The 21,057-nt window shown below is 39.4% G+C and overlaps 1 long non-coding RNA gene across 3 annotated transcripts in view; it reads left to right on the top strand.

Annotated features, from left to right (window-relative positions):
• Positions 1-11,200, top strand: part of LOC131987908 (uncharacterized) — a 60,152-nt gene extending 48,952 nt beyond the window's left edge. The window contains exons 4-5 of one of the 3 annotated variants that reach the window (XR_009395838.1): positions 10,930-11,003; positions 11,152-11,200. This is a non-coding gene — a long non-coding RNA (uncharacterized LOC131987908). Of the gene's footprint in view, positions 1-221; positions 1,303-10,929; positions 11,004-11,151 lie in introns of those variants that run through there. The other 2 variants (XR_009395840.1, XR_009395839.1) reach the window with 2 other exon arrangements.
• The last annotated feature ends 9,857 nt before the right edge of the window (positions 11,201-21,057 follow it).

Below are 21,057 nucleotides of genomic sequence, written 5' to 3'. Positions count from 1 at the left end.
GTATTTGTGTGTGCGAAATAACAGAAGGGGGGTTATGAACGACTGTGTCAGCAACAGGAGCTCAGCTATGCACACACAAAGCAGCAGCCCATTCTCCTGAGCTTCTTCTCTGATCTCTATTTTCTCTGTCATGTCGAGACAGTAACAGGTGTCTCACCTAAGGCAAAAACACTGTATCACTGTCTTCCCCTTTATCTCTCTCTATTTATCTATTGTTGCAGCTCTCTGGGATAAAGCGGGAGCTTCGCAGTGAATTTGGTACCCAGGCTTCGTCTCAGTCGTGCCATCCTTGCGGGTACCTTCGGTGCCATAGTTTCATTGGGATTAACCACATGGTGCTGCCTAGCTTGGATGCATTCCCAGCAATGAACTGATGCTGGGCTAGCTGGATGAACAGAAGGTCAGGACATGCCACAACATTGTGTAATGCTGGTGAGAGCACCCAGGCGGTGCCAAGCGGCGCCAGTATCAGCCCAGGATCTGATTTAGGTGACAGCCTTGTGGTGATTTTTATTACTTTTTATTCATCACGGTATCACACAGTGAGTCTGCACTGTGTAAATATTTAATGGATCTACCATACCTAATGGTAGATGTGAGATTTCACAAAGTACATGCTGCAATGTGACATTAACATGTAAACGAGACGATAAGGAAACAGAGTCTTGGATTATTTCTTGAAGAAAGTGGTGACAGAAATTTATCTCTTGCTTCCTCTATTTACATTGCTGCTGTATGAGTCATCATGTTACATGTTTGTGCCTGTCCTTATACTTTTAAACCCTCTTCTTCCCTCTTTCACATCCTGCGATTTGAAGCCTGTAGTCTGACTGTAAAACAATAGAGCCTCTCTGCCTTAATTAAACACTGAAAGATTAATTTACATGTCAGCACTGTTTGCCAGTCTGATGTGTCGTTCACAGGAAGCTGACATCATTATCTGTCTGACTCCTGGAGCCTCCTGCTCATCTACACGAAAATGCAATTTAAGATGAATTTAACAGTTTTTGTGAACATGATTATGAACGTGGAAAAAGTAATATCCTCATTAACCATGCAACATTAGTCTGTATCTTTTTTAAATAACCCTGCATTCAATTGTAGTTATATGCAGAACCATTGTATGTGCGGTGGGCCACCTCCTCTAGGGGCCTCGAGCCTTGCCTGAAATCCTGCAGGATTCTTTTCATAATCTAATATGTGCATATAACAGACTGACTGGTTATTAAAAATGATTCTAAAAATGAAATTACTGCCCTATATACTGTTTGAAAATAGTTCTTAATTCATAAAAATCCCTGCAGCATCGAACGGCAGCGGGACTGATACAGTAGTGTTCAATATAATAGCAGTCCAATGTGACTAACCAGATTAATCCAGGTTTTTAGTATATTTTATTATTGCTACATGGCAAACAAGGTACCAGTAGGTGCAGTAGATTCTCAGAAAACCAACAAGAACCAGCATTCATGATATGCACACTCTTAAGGCTGTGCAATTGGGCAATTAGTTGAAAGGGGTGTGTTTAAAAAAAAAAAAAAAAAAGCAGAATCTACTGCACCTACTGGTACCTTGTTTGCCATGTAGCAATAATAAGATATACTAAAAACCTGGATTAATCTGGTTAGTCACATTGGACTGCAATTTATTTGAACACTACTGTATGTTGATGAATCTGCAGCCTCTGTAAAGTGCAGTTGTACACATCTGTTCACTGTGTATACCTTCATTAAATCTCCTCTAACCAACAACAGGCTGCTTCATCAGGTTTTTCACTTATATTCTGCTATTTTATGAAAGAGCTGTCTGGTTGATAGGCCTCAAAGCCTTATTTCCAACTTTTTTTAAGTGATGTCTCAAGTTTTATCCTTGAAACACATTGCAAAGCAAACACTGTTTTGTAACAATTACTGAACTGTGACCATGTTCAAGGGGAGATGCATTTGAATTCTTGCAAGTAGTGTCGTGACACTGAAACATCCCGACATTTCCTGTGGTTAAGCTTTGCATTTGCTGAGCTGTTGTTATCACATTTAACTCGTTGATTGGCACAGTTTTATTCAGAGTTGAGACCAGCGATGTGACTAGCTGAAAGAGTATTTCATATTCCCCACACCTGCTGATCAATATTCACCTTCACTCAGCCTTTTACATGTTGCGCTGCTACACATACATAAACCGAAATAGACGGCACGCATGAAGACGCCCACACAGCTCTTGAGCTAAGCGGATTGCATTTAGTATTCAAATTCCAACTGATAGTGCAAAATATTAAAGAGGGTCCAATGCATTATTTTGCAGCCTTGTAGAACTGGACCTGGCAGGCTGCGTGCAGTAGAACTTGAAATACTGCATGCGTGTTACCAGGATTCGCACCTCAAGTTAGCATAGCATCTTGTAACCCTCCTGTTATATGTCCTTCCACATATAGGAAAGAAAGCAAGAGTATGAGATCATTAATTTCAGCCTTTTGTGCATTTTTGCCCCATTAAAGATCTCCATGTATTGCACGTGCAAGCACATCCATCTGCTCATGAGCTGCTTACTCAGGTCAGGGATGTGAGGCTACTAGGGCAGACAGAGCAGCATTTTTTCCCAGTGATTTTCTCCAGCTTCTTATTTATTTTTCTCAGAGTATCCATCATATCCTTCTGCCCAGGGTTCTCCCACAGCTTTACAAATGTTGGATCATTTAATATTTACAAATTGGTTGTTAATTACCCCTTCATTAGAAAAGATAAAGCTCTGACAGTCAGTCAGAAGAAAAGAAAGCGTAGCACAGCCCAAGATCAGTTAACGCCCCGAGTGGATGAAGTTAATGATGCAGTCACAACCCTCTCAAAACTGGGTAGATGGTGACATAATGATCCATGAATACACAGATCACTGTTAAGTCCATGTGTGAATACATCTAAGACAGCATATGGCTTCTTAAATCTAACATGTAATATTTGCAAACCTGTGTTTTCTGATGTACAGTCAGTGAACTAAAGAAAGTATAAATAACCCTCAGTCATACATAGCTGTGTTGAATGTGTTGAAATAATAATAATGATAATAAAACATTTTATTTATAGGAGCCTTTCTTATCTCTCAAGGTCACCTTACACTGACAACAACAAAAAACAACAACTAGTAAATAACAAATAATAATTGAACAATTTATTAAACAGAATGGGGATGTAATATGAGATTTAGGTACAATATGCCAGTTTAAACAGATTCGTTTTGAGCTGGGTTTTGAACAGTGAAAGAGGGAGGGAGCTCCAGAGGCGTGGAGCCGAGCGCTGAAGGCTCTGGACCCCGTGGTGGTCAGACGGGCTGGTGGGACGATGAGATGGATGGATGAGGAGGAGCTGAGGGAGCGAGTGGGAGTGTTGACTTGAAGGAGTCAGTCAGGGATGGAGGAGCGAGGTGGTGGATGGCCTTGAGAGTGAGAAGCAGGATTTTGTAGTCTGAGAGATATTTGACAGGAAGCCAGTGAATTTGCTGTAGTGCTGGAGTGATGTGACGGCTGGAGGGAGTTCTGCTGATGATCTGGGCTGCAGCGTTCTGAGTGTGGTATGAATCACTAAGAGGTGTGTTTTGGACTGTTGATTGGATAAAACAAGAGATGTCATGCTGGACTTGATCCGTCAAGTTTCTTCACTGTTCCCTGATATTTTATCGACAACATTATCGATTTATTTAAAAAATGATCTGCAGGTGAGATGAATTGCATTAATTTTAGAGAAAAATACCACATGGATTGAGGATGAGGATTATCCCATTGTTGCCAGTTTTTAACGCACACAAGGTACCCCTTTAGCCTCATTTGTGCAGAGCCGCCTGTTCCCGAGGTCGGGGTGGAAGGATGGGTCAAACAAACACAGGACTTTCAGCTCTGAAACCATCACAAACCATCACTTAAAAAACACGAACGAGAGGATGTGTCCAACAGTAAGCCATATATCAATCTCTGCGCAAAATGTAGGCCCATTTAGCATAGCTTCTGTAGAAGGTACAGCATTGCGTCCTAATTGCCTTCAGTCAGATAAACAGGATGCTTCTAGGGCATTAGACTAATAATAGCCTAAGCATGGTGACGGCAAACACCACCTGGCAAATGTCACAGCCAAGTCAAGTGACAGAGGGGAGGGCCATGTTTACATTGAATCAGCCGTAATTGTGGTTGATTGAGGTATTACAGAGTAATTGTGTCTGCATTCATAGATCCATTCTGTGCAAACTGAAGCATTACTCCAGAGAAGCACTTAAGCAAGGCAGCATATTTTTAAATTATTTTCTCGATTGCTTGTTTGTTTCAGGAATTACAGCCCAATTGTCAGGAAGAGGAAGTACATTTAAACAGTGTTCAAAAATCAAACTAATTACACTAGGAATGGCCAGACGGTGATTTTTTTTTTCTTCCTCCCCCCATTTCTTCTCTGAAAGCCGGTCAATAAACAATCTGCATAACTTTACCACATCAATATTTAATGTGCCAGCTAAAGGTCTAGTCTCCTACAGGTCGCAGTCAGTCTGAGTTTGATGTTTGCTACTTTGAAATTCGCCACAGACGCAAACAGTCCCAAGGGGATCCACTGGTGTGTGAGTGTGTGAGTGTGTGTGCTTCTATGTGTTTGTCTTTATGCATGCATAATGAAGAATGTTTGTGTTTAATATTTTCATTGTACTTTGCAAGTGCGGCTTTGTGTCTGTGGGTGTTTCCATACATCAGAGAGAGAGAGGCCTCAAAGCCCTCCCAAGCCAGCAGAAACGATCTGCTCCCTCAAATTGCTTACAGCCGGTCTATCAGTGGGGAGGGGAAAATATGGGGGTGAATTTTTAACGACGAAAACAAATGAGCCAACACAGGCACACAATTAGGGAGAAGTCATGGCTATGTGTCGTCTTTAGATGAGCAACATGATGGCCTCTTTACCCCTAGCGGGGGTAAAGCCCTGCCCCAGGAGATGGCTCATTAGGGCTGAGGAGGGGAGCAGAGGAGGGGCTGCTGACAGTCAAAACAGTGGGCGTGGAGAGAGGGGGTCACTGCCACTCAGGGAGAAGAGGGGCTCGGCTAAAGTCCTTTCACAACAAGGGCCATTCTGATTGTGTGAAGACATTAGCTCATGGTGCGACTCACTGCTGCTAAATCATCACGTCACACAAAGGACAGCTGCCATAAGGGCTGCATTAACTCTAGAGGCCAAATATTGCCTCATCAATTTGGATACTTTTTAGTGCGATGAATTTAATGATAATAATTAATAACTTTAATTTATGTAGCACCTTTTAAAAACAGTAACTTACAAAGTGCTTCGACAGAGAGCAGTTAATCACAAGGAGAATGATGCCATAAGCCTAAAAACAATTCTTACATTAAAAGAAAAACAATAAAAGACAGAGCAGAAACAATCACAAGACATTCTTAGATACACAGAAAATAAAAGGTCAAATTTAATTGTTTTTATTTTATGTCATTATTAATAGTATCTCACATGCTGTATGAATATTGTGTAATTTTATACATTTTTACAACTAATGTTCACTAAAAAGTTATCAATAAAACCAAATAAATGAAAAGCAAAGCACAACTGATCATCCTAAATAAAGGAGTTATTATCTGAGTGAAATCTAAAGTGATTATAAAATCTTTGTCAATCGACAATAATGAACCACTCACCAATTAAGCTTAATGACTTGTAATGCAGAAATGTCACTTATAGAGTTGGTCTTCATCGCTGATGTAATCATCAGATGATGCATCTCATTAATCATGATGCGGTCACTGAGCGTGCATTTCTTTATTGGTAGCGTTTCAATTTGCTGACAGGGCATTCAAACAGAACAAAGAAAGATGGGCAGTGCAAACAGGAACTGTACTGTACGTAGATGCTTTATCTGATCGTGTTGCTGTAAGGATGAAGTGAATGTGATCTCCATCACAAAAAGCCTTTGTTCAGTGGGTGCAGCAGCAGCTTTTGGTCCCATTATGGGACTGTACATGTAGCGCACTCCTGGGTCTTTAAGAGCTGGAAGAGTGCCACCAGATGGTTAAGAGCAGAAGTGAAGATGTCATTTTCCACCCTGCATCTTTTTTAATGATCCATTACAGTTTACTGTGTGTCATCCTGCCAATAATGGAAACCGTACTCTGACTTAACAGTGCGTAAGTCCTTAACTCACTTATCCCATATGTGTATTCTGTGCAATCTGTTTATTGTGTTTAAGTTCAATTGCACATTAGTTAACATGAGCACTTATATCCATCATGTCAATGTACCAGACTTTCAGCCTAACTTTCATCTGCAATCACTGGCAAGTCGATGACATTATAAGAAATTCATCTATATTCTATAAGCAAGCATAATGCACACTCTGTGGAAACAATTTTAATACAATCTATCTATAATCGATACATTATTCAATAAAAAAAAAGACATAATGACGGAAAAAACTATTATATAACTTAAGATGCATTATGCTTATAGTTACTTAAAACAGACTTTCAATTGCAGTTGCAGTCTGATGACATTTTCTTCTATTTCTCATGTTTAAAAAGGGGATTTTGAGGTAAACTTGTTTGATTTTCTGCAGTGCGCTAACAGCATTTCACCCATCACAGCTCATTAGAAGTCCCAGGAATCTATTGTTGTTATAATAGCTTAACCAAAGATTTCCCAGTGGAAAACAAGTCCCTGATTTCCTGATGCTACAGTAATGATTTGTCAAACTTTCTCTTTGAAAATGACCGCCATGCTTTACTTCTCTGTTGATCAAAGGAACTAAACCCAGACTGATTCATTTGTTTTCCGTCTCTCTTGTTGAATTATCCTGCGCCGCTGTATTCGACAACATTTGCATACTGGGTATTAGCTTTGGAACAAACTGGGCTTCACACAAACAAGTGCATACAGCTTAATTTCAGCAGCTAATTGAGAATCGAGTAAGCATCTCTAATCTGTTAAACAAAAAGGAATAGAATTTTCTCATCTAATTAATATTCTCAGTTTAGCTAATTAAAAACCCAAACAAGAGTATACACTAGTGAGTTAAGTGTGAAGTAAGACTGACAGGAGTTTAGCACCCACATAATCACACCAACAAGAGTCGTGTAGAAAGCAACAATAAGAACTGATGGGTTATTCTGTGTGCTTTTTTAAGCTGAAGTCATTTGAAGCTTGTGTTAAAAGTCGTTTCCAGAGCCCTATTGAAAAGATCTCTCATAAAGATATTACCAGAAGCCATAATAACCACTGTGGGGATTTGTATAAAGGGTACATTTAAAGCATTCAACTTCAGCTCCTCTGCACCTGTGCCTAGAATCATTACAAGCATATTAACTCGCCATGAAAGAGAAATGGTGTTACTTTAAGTGTTAGGAATGGATGCTGTGAGTCTTTGTTACTCTCGTCCTGATGGACACTGCGTCTGCTGTGAATCAAAGCTAAGTGCCATTTTCTCAGCATTTAATGAACATGGATCTGGGAAAGCATTTATGCCTTTTTTCCTCAGGCTTCCAGGCTCTTTATTCATCTTGTGGCTTTTCAAAGTTGGATGCATTTACCAAGACTGTGTTGGTGACGAGGATAATCTCAAAGGAAGGAATCTGTTTAGTTTGTCACATTCTTGTATCTCTCCACTCATGCCGGAGGAGTTCTTTAAAAATTACAATTTGTCTTGAAGTCAACAAGCTTCAAGGATAATTTTCAGACTGCTTTGTCAGCGATTTCAACACCTCCATTCTTGCCATTTTCCTGCTGTGCACTTTTTAAGGCACAGCGAGTTTATGTCTAACGCTCTCAGTCGTTGACCTTGGATGAAATGGCTACCACCCCTATCAATCACCAGCTCAACCAAGAACAAGAGAAAATGATGCTGCTAACAACATTATCACAGCACTTGTTCACATCTCATTGATTTGACAAAAGCTATCACTCACATGTCACATGGTTCAGTGCTCTATTATAGGAGGGATGGGCAGCACAAACGCTTACATACTATAGTGATGTCAGTGACAGGATTTAAAACCTACTATTTCTTCTTTTATTTTTGAAAAATGAAGGCTGACATTCCATGTAGTGCTTGGGAAAATATTCACAAAATATTACAATTAATTACAAAAACAGATCGTAGTGTTTAAATCAACACAAAAACCTCATCTTTACAAAGGTAGAATATATCGCACAGCAGAGCTAAATGGTGTTCCTATAATTTTGTCCACTCCATGTATGGGCCAGTAACCTCCAGAATATTCTCATAATTGATCATATACAGTGTTTAGTTTTGCAGACTGTATTATCTCTTCATCACCCTCTCATGTCTGATGGGTCCATTGTTCAAATCACCAACATAATTTTAAGAAAAATAAAGGTGGTTTCCCTTCTCTGAAGTTGGAGGACTTGCAAGAGAGAGATTTTATATAACACTTTTCCTTAAACTCATAAAGCACTGAGGTTTCCCTCATTTACAGTGACGATAAGTACAATTACAAACAGAACAGAAATACATATTCAAAATATAGATATTAGACAAGAAAAATAAATAGGTAAAATACTATTTAAAATGACCAAAGCTAAAAATAGTTGCAGACAGTTTTAAAAACAGAGTTCATGGGACGCCCGTGGTAGAGGGTGTGCTCCTTAATGCTGAGTCCTTATCGGTGGCCCTTTAGTGACTGTCATGCATGCATGTATTATTGAACAGCATGCAGCACTGTCTCTCAGCCATATAGCCATTTATTTTATTTTCAAGTGGCCACTCACTGTATTGCAGCAAAAAATCACCTTGTGGCCAAAAAAACATTATTATTTTTTAACATGATCATGAACTCTATGGCCCGAACGGGAACTTTGGAAATCTAGAAAACTTAATTGTCGTATGCACCAGGTGAGCAATTGTCATGGACTGAATAGATGCCATCTTTGGGTAAGATATCCAGTTCTTACTTGTATAATACATACATAATGTCAACCACCTCCCTCCATTACTACTATCAAATAAAGGCAAAAAATAAAAGGTTAAAATCAGTGCAACAGAGGCAGAAATATCCTGACTACTCTTTAGTATGGGCCAAAATCCTACTTTTTCCATAATGCAAGTTTATTGTAGTTGTACCTTTTTTTTTTTTATATATTTCTTTCATCAGCAAAATGTGTTTGAGCAGTTTCCAGTCAGGCTATTGTAGTAAAAGTGTGCCACACCCCTGAAAAAAAAAACACTTTCTGCCTCTGTATTGGTCGGACGGATTCTTCAATTGGCCTGTCAAAAAAGAGGAAAATGCTTTTAATGTTTTGATTAATTATTGATTATAGCAGGACCCCACCCCCCATGCTCCATCTCTGACATAAAGGCCACACAGCGCTCATTTTTTCCAGGGGACAGTGGCACACGCCTGCTCCCCTGTGGGACACTGATGTCACACTATTCATCATCTCCTATTGAGAGGCGATGAGGGAATGGATGCACCTACGAGGATCCCCAGCGGTGGCTCCCTGGACAGCCTTCCCGCCCTCTCGTCCCCTCCGCGGTGTCCCAGGGGAGGTTTCAATTAAACAGCCCGAACGTTTGGGGCACTTTAATCCCCCCCTCCACCTCGTTTATCTCTGCACCCACACCTCTGGAGCCCAGACAGTGGAAGAGTGCATCCATGGGTAAAACCATCTCTGTGTTCACTTTGTGTACTTGTCTTCTATATGGAGATTAGAGCCGGCATGTATATGGGATTAGCCTTCTCATGCCTACTTAGAAGCCATATAGAAAGAGTGTGTCTAGGTTTAGTTTGACACCGCAGATATTGAATTATATTTCTATTTGTATTGAGGTAAATTCTGCTTTTATTCAGTTGTTAACTGAGAGTATTAATGCTACCTAAGACTTCAAGGTTCAGCCTTCCTCAGCACCCTTCAATCAATTTTATTCTTTTAATTAAAAAATGTTTTACTGTAAGAAAGCAAGGCCCTCCATAGGGTGACCAAGAAGGTCTGCAGGATTACAGAAAACTATTGGCTCAGTTTTCATGACTCTTGGTTGAAGGTATTGTCATGGAGCTACAGATTTTTATTATAAGCAGGTCACATGGTAGATATTATTTGACATTTGAAATCATTTCTCCACTTGAGTGCAGTAGAAAAAGCTCTGTTCTTGCTACTTTAGTACAAGACTTCAGAGAGTTTGAGTGGCAATAACAGGATGTCTATGCTGTCAGCCAGTTTTAGACCTCTTCTCAGGGTCATTAAATATTCATGTTAAAATTGACATGTTTGTGAGAGAGAGAAAATTGATGTGATGACCTTTAGCAATCAAATCGGATAGGTATGTCATAATGCTCTTGCCAAGACGTGTGCAGAGCTCGGCTTCAGACTCATGTCTCATATAATTGACTTGATGCTTTTAAAGTGCGTGCGCTTTTCTACATAACTAGTCGGAGACAATCGTTGGCTGGCAATTTTCTGAGAAACAGCTTGTTAATGGTCAATTGATTAGGGCTTAATGGGAGTATTGATTGAGGTGATCTAGAATGTAAATTTTTCATGCGAGGTTCTGAAGTCAAACAGAGGAGCTGGCGTGTCTGTGCAGGTCGTGTGTTAAATGTACATCATTAGTGTTCTGCTTTCAGCTCCTCACTCAACTGCCAGTGTAGCACGGGGAGATTAGGGCTGGAGAAAATGAACCTGAGCAGTCTTCTCTGTAATCATTTAGTTGATCAACTATCACCACAGTTTTGTGTGATGCTCATTAAAAACATCTTGCATTCTTACTCTGTGCCGTCACTGTGGATTTTCCAGAGGTTGAATCTCTTTTGATGGAAGTGTTGGTTTGTTATTTTTCCCCCAGTCCAGTCAGAGAGACACGTGCATTTCCTCTGAGCTTTTTAGTATGCATCTCTGAGCGAATCAATACTTAATGTATCTGTTCTGTTAATTTGCACTTTCTAATTCACAGTCTAATGCACACTTCATTAACGAGGCCTACCTGGCTTAGTGTCTTCAGAAATGTGAACATCTGCAGCATTAAAAGTGAGTGATTTTATTCAGATCACGCACACCACCATTTGACCACTTTAATATGTTGGTAATACCTTTTTAAGTCAAAGGAACATACACTGTGAATCGTTTTATTTTGTAATTTGTTCCATTCTGCCTCGCTCTGAATACATGTATACAGTGTTGTCTATCAGTCTGTGTGTCACACGGAGAACCGTCTGAAGACAATCAGCGTGTCTTCGGTAAAGGATGAGAGTGCCCGGGAGCCAGAGAGATTCATCACTCATCAGACACTGTTAGGGAAATTTAGGAGCTTAATTTTGTCGTTCCAGGCGGTTGATACAGCCAGCGATTCAACATTGTTATACCAGAGACTGATGTCTCCTCTATAACTGATGTGCAGACGGGCAGCAATTCCTCAAGGAGAGGGATGGTCTCTCCTGCTGGAGTTAATGATGTCATACTGCTGGTTGAGCCAGACTCTCTTTCTGTTCTGGCCTTTGGTTATATTGTCAGAGTAAAACTGGTTCAGTTGAAACATTGGAGAGTTTTATTATTTTTTATTCTGTCATGTATTTTTGTGGACGGAATTATAACCAATAAAAAATGCATGAACTCACACTCAGTTGCTAGTTTATTGAGTATATGTATCTTAAACTAAACAGGAAGTCAGGTCAGCTGAGTCAGGGATCTCTTTTACGTCTCTTCCTAAAACATATTTTTAACGTAGAGCCTTTTAGCTTCTCTTGAACTGTCTTTTAATGCACAGAATGATGTCATTTTCCAACATTACTTTTATATGTTGTTATGTCTGTTCTAAAGTCATCTTTGTAAAGCACTTTGTAACGTGTTTTGAAAAGTGCTCTATAAATTAAGATTATTGTTATAGATATAGTCTAATACAACCTTTATGAAGGTATTAAACTTCTCACAAACTATTCACATTTCTCTTGTTTATATAACTCACATTGCAGTAGAGAAAAAACTCTCATGTGTTTCGGTACAGAGGCTTTATGAGAGCGTTTAAAGCATTGAAGGCTCTGTGCCAGTTGGTGTGTTATATGAGCGAAATGTTAGTATTTGTTCTTCTAAACTTGAAATTTGAGGCGTGCTTCCTTTCCACATTTTCTGGAACATTCTCAATGGATTTTGGGTTTAGCACTTTGCTGAGTTTTTGTTGTGAGTGAGTGTATTGATTCAACTGGTCATTTTGTGAAGCTGCGGTTTGTAGTGCTGTTAAATTCTATTGTGTTATACTGACAGGTGTTTTTTTTATTACTTTGTCTACCCTATTTATATCAAAGAGGGTATGCTATATAACAGAAATACCTCTCTGTATAATGTATTACGGCCTGACTACATCCTCCAAAATGATCAGTCAAATCTCAAGCAGCTTCAGCTAAAACTGAACTTGTATTCACATTGATGGATGTAGGATTTATTGCAGGGCTGTTGCAACGCATTAGATCTAGCTAAGTGTACCTCGCCTACTGAGTATATGTGCAGATTAATGACCTCTAAACAAAACAAGCAAAACATGTAATTTGTTAATGCGTTTCCCAAAGCTGATATGAGGAGATTGTCTATACTTAGACTACTTATTGACTGCAATGAAAGTACAGATGTGAAGGAAGATGGCTGCATGATTGTAGCCATGATGAATTTTTTTTTAAAATAATTTACAAAAACTGAACACGAACGTCTTTTGCATCATGCAACCATCTCAATATTAACTGTACAGCATCAATCTGTGCTGAAAAGCCAAAGTGTATGATACAGCACCATATAAGTATGATTTTACTGTAGCTGGACAATGATTCATGTCAATGTGACTGCAGTCTCCAGTTGAAAAGAAGAAAGACCTGCCGTTTAAATCCATTTTGACATTGCCCAGGGCTTAAGATATGAACGTGGTTGATCTTCATATTGCTGTTCTACTTGTACCTGGATCTCCATTTTAATAGGCTAATTACTGGGCAGCTGGTTGGCGGCCTGCTTGCGCCTCAGTCAGAGTCCTGGATCTGAACGGGCTGCAGCCTCTGCCAGGAGACTGCAGACAGCTGGCTGTGTAGTGTGCTTTCCAGAGATGTCAGAGGAATCCTCCTCTAATCCTTGGCTCCCCTGCTGGGAGCCTGTTGTTGGAGAGACATCACACAGAACATATGACACTGTTGATAAGAGGGACTCCATGCGATTTAGTCAAATTAAAAAAGGATCACTTTGGGTTATTAGCTAACTGTTTGTCAGTACGTTATCACTCTCAATGCGATACTTATTCAAAGATGGTTCGGTGACGCTGATAGCGTCTGGCTGTCACTTGGGTTCTCTCATGAAGCAAGTGCAGCATTTCATGAAGTGGAGAAGATAGACAGTGCTTGGATTTAATCATTTATACTCTTCATCCCAGTCTGCATGAAGTGTGTCATTCAGAGGTGTGAATGGAGTCAGGTCTCAGGGGAATCGCTGTTGGGTTTCTGCTGGTAGACGGAAAGAAAGAAAAGGCTTTCCACATGATTTACCATGAAACAGAGTCAGACTGCACAGAAAAATCCTTTGCCTCCAGTGATTGGTATCATAAGATAGCAATGCGTGGTAGTCAAGCAAAGGTCTGTGCACCGTATATTAAATAATCGTTTGCAGTATGTAAAAGAAATTGCTCATTGGTGACCTTTTTTGTTTTGCGTTTATTTCAATTTGTTAGGTTTTATTAGCAGTGGGATCAGATAAGATGTACAGTGAAAACAGTCTGGGAGCTCTGAGCTAATTGCTCTGCGGTGAGATAAGCATCTTGGAAAAGCTCCAGACATGAATTATGAGCACAAGTCAGATTTAACTACCTACACACTGATGCAACTTTGAACACATGGAGGTCGGTCCTGGGAAATAACTGTTTGGTTTTTTTTTTTTTTATATTTTTGTTAAACAGACCCCTGCCTACTGCAAACAGAACCACACACATACACACTCACAGACCCACACATGCACCAAGTGGGTGGTAGAATATGACTTTCACCTGGCGAGCAGCCGCATCAATCTCTCTGGAAAAAGAAGAATGAGACCCATCAAGATGAGAGCGATGAGTTTAATTCACTGGTGGGCTTGTGGAAAAGGATATAACATGTTTGATATTCCCAATAATAAGAAAAAAGTGCTATAAGCCTTTTACTCTGAATTGCCGGAGGGAATAGAGGAAGCAGCTCACTCTATAACTCATACAATACCTGATGTAAGAAGCCCTATGTACTTCTTGTTTAAGAATGAGGTATTCATACAGTGTACATAAACGCCAGGTCTATGACTTGTGTCAGGGGAAAACCCAAGCATTAACTTTACATCAGAATAGTTTAAATTAAAATATATATGATTTAAATGGGTCTATTATTCTTTGATATATCCCTGGTGTTTAAGGAAAGATTGTGTCAAAGCAGCAAAGCTTGTGTTTCATAGACATGCACGGAGAGATACCTAGATATCAGGAGAATAAAAATGGCTTGTGTGTTCAGAGGGGGGCTCAGCACAGTCTGATTGATTTGGCTGTAACAGTGACAACAGGCCTCCCCTGAGTTTCACTCTGCATAATTCTTTGATTAATGCCGTGCATCCCAAAATCGCTCCACTGCAACACAAAATCAAATTAAATCACCTGGATACAATCTGTAATTGATTGGAAATGTCAAAGACGAGGGGCAATATCATTAATAACGTGTAGGACTTTTCCCAAAATGCGGATTAAGTGATTTCTTTTTATATTGTGTTTATTTGCCCAATAATGCATTTCATCATGCTGCTGGGTGGTATCAGGATGTCACACGTGAAGTATCAGTGGCGAATATCATCTTTCTTCTCTGAGTCCTTATTTCACGTTGACAGATGCATGTGTCACCGCTCCCTGCAGGCCACATTCAGAGGTATGTTTCATTGTTGTTGCTTGTTGTGTACCAAATCAGAAGCCACAGATCACTAACGCATTAAATGAAGGCACTGTATTTCTACACTTCACAGTGTATGACTTTGTTTCGAATCAATACTGTAAATTATTGAAGGCATGGGATGGGGATATGCCAAATGATATTCATTGAAGGGAATCATGTTCCCCTGGGCTGCCAATAAAGCAGAGCCTGTTCTTTCACTCCACCTCCTGGCAAGCCTATTGTGCACCGGAAATTCCTACTTTGTCAGATTGTATTTTTCATGAATAACAATTACAGACTTTCATAATTCCTTTTATGCAAGAGTGTACTGCTTCAGTGATTGATCTTCTTAAAAATGCCTATCCCTACCTAACCCTATGATAAGCTGACAATGCACCGAAACACATCATACATCTGAAACCTAAAGGTGTGTATCTCTGTCCTATTTCAGGTTCTGCAGAAGCAGGTAGTGTTTTTCTAAAGGTTATTTAATATCTGTAAGTGCAGAGGAGAGTGGGGGTTGATGGGAAATTCCAACAGAAGAGAGCAGAATGATATGAAAGTAATATTATCAGCCAGATGTAAAAATCAAAAATCAACAGTGAATAAATAGGTTTAAAAAAGCATTTTCTGTTGTAGATAATTGAAAGCTACAAAACTCACTAAGCAAGCTTTTTTGGAGTGGATAAGAGAGATGTACAAATAAGAGTAACAAGTAGTTAAATATTGTTACATGATAGAGAACTACTATGGATTGAAGACAAAAAACAGCTACAGAATGACAAATATATATGTCAAAAATGGACATTTAAGTCAATATTAGGCTGCTGGTAGTGTGTGTAGCAGAAAAACATGAGTAACAAATGAGGATTTTAGAGGAAATGAAAAATACTGTATTCTGTAAGAATTTGAGTTAGTATTGTCTACATACAGGGTATTTCAGTAAAAACTACATATTTATGGGGTATTTTAGTTATTACTGGATCTATCTGGTATTTTAGGGGAACTTTGTACTGTAAGTATTTTTGAAAGTACCAGATGCCTACAGAGTATTTTAGTGATTACTGGGTATCTATGGAAGTATTGAGCTTTAGAGGTACTGATTGGATAATTGTTATAACTTTGACAGAGCCAGGCTAGCTGTTTTCTGTCTTTATGCTAAGCTAAACTAACCAGCTGCTTGTGGTAGCTTCATAGTTGGTGTACAGCAGGGTTTCTCAATTCCAGTCCTCAAGGACCACTTTCCTGCATGTTTTAGATGTGTCCCTCCTCCAGCACACCTGATTCAAATGATCAGCTCGTTATCCAGCCACTGCAGAGCTTGATAACGAGCTGATCATTTGAATCAGGTGTGCTGGAGGAGGGACACGTCTAAAACATGCAGGGCAGTGGTCCTTGAGGACTGGAATTGAGAAACCCTGGTGTACAGAAATGAGAGTGGTGCTTTCTCACCCAACTCTCACCAAGAAAATGTATTTTCTAAAATGATGAACTAGTAATCTAATTTATTGGCATTGACTGTCAGAAATATATACAGTAAAGGCAGTACAGTATATAAACCTTTGGTGACCCACCCTGTCTTTATGATCTCAAACGTTTAAATTTAAATTGTATTTATTCAAGCAGCCTGAATTGGTCTGACTGACCAAAATTGACATTGTATAACACTTCACTCTCATGTGAAGTTAACTGTAACACAAAGGGCAACAGAAGCCCTGATTTTTAACAACTTCCTCCTTGTCAGCAGATAAAATAATGTCTTTTCTTTCTGCTGTTGCAGTGTTTTCAGTCAGGACAGCTTCCACAAATCTGAGGTAATGTGTGCAAATGTGGAGTCATTAGCATCTGTCACGTCAGAGGCGGCGGCGGCGTGCGTGTCACCTTCCTCTGAGCAGTTTAGGTTTGATGAGTATCCCTCAAGCTCTGCTGACCCACCATTTTTAAGAAACTATGCAAGGTAAACAAGTGCAATATATTCTGGGCTGTGAAGGTCCAACAGCTCCTTCACTGATGTCTGACAGCCATTATTATTCTAGCTGTCAGTATTACACACATAAGTGAGCAGATGATGCTTTATGAGAAGTAGTATCCTGATAGAGCCATCAATATACACATCCTTGGCCTCATTCAGTCCGTCACACCTTGTTCCACCCTGCGTGCATGCGTGTGTGTGTTTTCTGGTGAGAGGAGGTTTATGAATAAATCGACAGAGTGTGAGATCTTTGAGCATTTTCTGCTGGAAATGGGTGGCAGCGCGTCAACCTCTGCCTCCCTGAGCCCCCTCTCGTCTTTATCAGAACTCCATCATGGACTCACACTATTGTAACCATCAAGAGATGCTTGCTACCAGTGGTACAAAGTACATTTACTTAAGTAATGTACTTAAGTACAATTTTGAGGTACTTGTACTTGTACCATTTTATGTAACTTTATACTTCTACTCCACCGCATTTTTAGGCAAATATTGTACTTTTTACTCCACTACATTTAGCTTTTTAGGTCAAGATTTGACATAAAATATATGATAAATTTAAAGTGATTAGACTTTAAAAAAAATTTTTTTTTAAATGAAATCGTATAACAGTATATTAAGTAGTTAAATAAGCCCCGTCTACAAAATAAAAACACTGCTTACATAAAAGCATCAATACAAATTATGTAAAAATATATAGAATATACAGGTGCATCTCAATAAATTAGAATATCATAGAAACGTTTATTTTTTGTCAGTAATCCAATTAAAAAAGTGGAAATAACACATTATATAGCTGCATTACACATAGAATGAAACATTTCATGTCTTAATTGATTTAATTTCTTCTAATTATAGGACTAAAGTTCAGAGTCTGAAAAAATTTGAATATTACAGAAGACCAATTCTAGAAAGTCTGTTTAATATGGAAATGTTGGCCTCTGACAAGTATGTCCATCTATATGACTGTGTCGAGCTGTTTGACTTGAACTACTGGAAATGGACTTTTCCATTATATTCTGATGTATTGAGATGCACCTGTATAATAGTATGAGTGGTTGTAAAGCACATCTTAAAATTAAGTCTCATGATTAAGTCATCCAGATGTTTTGGTTTAAAATGAAAAAAAGGAACATGGTGTAACCATAAGATACAGAAGAGTAGAATATCTCTATGCCCCGGTGCTTTAAGGATACTGATATATGGACTGATGGAGCACACAATAGCAAACCCATCATCTCTCTCTTGATTATCCCCATTCTCCCTGTAGCTGATGCATTGTGTAATCCTCTCCTGTTGTGAGCTTGGCCATCAAGAGGCGCTTCCCACTGCTGCTATACATGTTATTTACTCTCAAGCATGTTTCTTCACACTCCAGCCTCTTTCTCTCCCCCTTTCTTCACCCTTTGTCCCCTTACATGTGCAGGGGGAGATAATTTCTTGGCTTTTCTCTCTGCCCATCTTGAGTAAATCCTAGCTGACAGTTTAATGGCCCTAAGACATGTGGGTATAGAGTCTACAGAGCGAGCCTGATATCTATACTCGGCTGACCGACAGATGAGCAATTGAGAAGGGATTGAAAAGAATGGAAGGTGTGAGTGAAATGTGTGAGGTGTGTCACTCTCATCTGCAAGCCTACAACCGAGTTCAATTCAGGACACGGGACATAAAGCAGACTAATATTCTCATGTAGCAGCCTTCTGCAGATTTGGCAGGAATTCCTAGTAACATAGTTTGTGAAGGGAGAAATGTCACTCCTGTAAAAGAGTCTATCTTGGAAATATTTGGTTTCTCGCTGAGAACTAGATGAAAAGGTTGATACCACTCTCTTGTTGAAGTCATTTATCAAGGAAATGTTCATGTATTTGCTGGTTCCAGCTCCTCAAATGTGAGGGTGCCATTTCTCTGTTCTTCTTTTCTGTTTTCTGTTTCTTTGAATTGAATGTATTGAGGGTTTGGACTGTGGGTTTTGCAAACCTTGCCATTTTAGAGGTTCCCTTTGAGTAAAAACAATAATGAACTTTATTTTTTTTTCACTTTTTTTTTTAATTGCAGAGACTGAACTGATTTATTGGAAAAAAAATGGCTTACAGATTAATTGATAATGAAAACATTTCTTTATAGTTACCTCCATCTGTATGACCTATATAACATGTAGCTTAGCTTAATTTGGCATAAAGACTAGAGGCAGGGGTGACCGGAGTGGGGGCAACTAGAGGAGCTCTGTCCAAATGTACATGTACAGGCCAATAGTGTCAGAGAACCCCCAAATTACAAATGTAACAAAGGTTGTGATGAAGGAGTTTGGACTCACAACTGAAATTCCATTTTACCAGAGAGAGTAAGGAAAAAGGGTACCGTTTCCACATACTGGTACCAGTATCGGTAACGGCCAGTTTTTGTACAAAGAAACAATTCAAATTTGGTGTCAACTTTGTGAGTTTTAGAAGTGCTGCTACAGATTTAGTTTTCTTTGGTCAGAGCCATTTTCTATCTTTATGCCAAACGTAAGCATAAGCTGCTGCCGGTGGCTTTATATGACAATGGTAGGAGTTTCTTATCTAACTCAGCAAGAAACAAATTAGGACATTTCCCAAAATGTCAAACAGTTCCTTTTAATATTACCTGTGCCACTGTAACCAATAAGGACATTTAAAGAAAGGCATGACATTTCTTCCAATAGTATTTTGGACTCCACTAATTCCATAAAATGCAGCCACAAACTATCAATGAATAACATTAACACTGAAATCCAAATGTGATTTTACTGCACAGCGACGTCAGGGTTTTAAGAGGGATTTGCATAGTTTAAGATTCTCAGTCAGCAGCTCGCTTCGGCCTAACTCAAGCTGAGTGACAGCTTTGGCCCAAAATATGCATCTAATCTCACTTATGTGGCATGTGCACATCGCCACAAGATAAGGAGTGTATTCTCCACCAAATCATGGAGATGAATGTGGTTTGATGATGCCAGTCAAACATTTGGAGTTTAGATTCAGGACCCAGCGTCCTGTGCTGTTATCCATACGTGTGCATATGTGGCCATGTGGTAGCTTTTATATGTGGTCATGTTTGTGTGAGTTGGCAACACCAAAAAGTAACAAAACCATTATACTGGGTAGTATGCATGTTTTTTCCTTTGATGGAATTGATCTACAGCAAATCTGTAACACATTTAAAAGCATGTTCTCTCCAACAAGCACGACTGGAGGCCCTTATTGTTTACATAAAGAATTCCTTTTGAAGTTTATTAGCTCTTTAACTGCCTTTATTTCTTTGATCCCTTACGGGAGAAAGTACAGTAAGCTTTATTGTGAAGGCAAACAACCATTACTACTTTTTCCACATAGCTATAGTTTACAAGCCACTTTGATTTATATTTTGTCCTTTTTGTTTAAAGGTCCCATATATTTGAAAGTGAGATTTCTATGACTTTTTTGATTATAAAAGAGGTCTTGAAAGTATCAAGCTCAGTCCACAGAGAAATGCACACACCTTGTTTTCAGAAACTGCGCCTTTAAACGAGCTGTCAGGACTTCTGTAAGGTAGCGATGTCTCAACTTTGATATGAACTATGTGCAAAAAGTAAGGAAATTTGTGTTAGGTGGATTACTTCTTGTTTGTAACATGCTTCTTGGCAAATAATCTTATACCACCAAGCCTGTTTATTTCCTTTTTAAATTTGTAAGGAACATTTATTGGTAGGATGAGCAGCAGAGCTGAGTATGTGGGTTGCGCCCATGAAAAATGTGCCATATCTTCTCTGAAAATGCCAAACAGCTTTTCTTTGCTTTTGCTGTTGACTCTTGTTTTGAGCTTCTGGTACCTGTGAGCATGGGTGCTGCTACAGTGGCCAGTTGGTTTCTACTCCAAGAATCGGCATGGCACGTTTGACTGATCTGGATAGTCCCATGCCGTAGGGCAACTTCGAGCTGGTGTTCCGCAAAACCAAGTTGTGGCATTCTTGGAGCGCGCCCTAGTACCATCTGCAATCTGAAGGCCAAGTTCCCTATAACAGGGGATGTCAGAGGCTGGCGGTGAAGTGGGCGTCCCAAACAGACCGTTTCCTCAACCTGTCAGCACTTAGGAACTGTAGGCAGTCTTCTACAGATTTGCAGTCGAGGTTTGCAGGACGATTTAGCTGAAGGCTCTCTGCACATACAATCCAGAACTTCCACATCCTACTGAGGCTCCTGTTTGTTAA

Source organism: Centropristis striata, chromosome 16, assembly GCF_030273125.1.
Source record: "Centropristis striata isolate RG_2023a ecotype Rhode Island chromosome 16, C.striata_1.0, whole genome shotgun sequence".
Taxonomy (NCBI): domain Eukaryota; kingdom Metazoa; phylum Chordata; class Actinopteri; order Perciformes; family Serranidae; genus Centropristis; species Centropristis striata.
The sequence above is the reverse complement of the archived record's forward strand: the minus strand, read 5'-3'. Positions and strand labels throughout refer to the sequence as shown.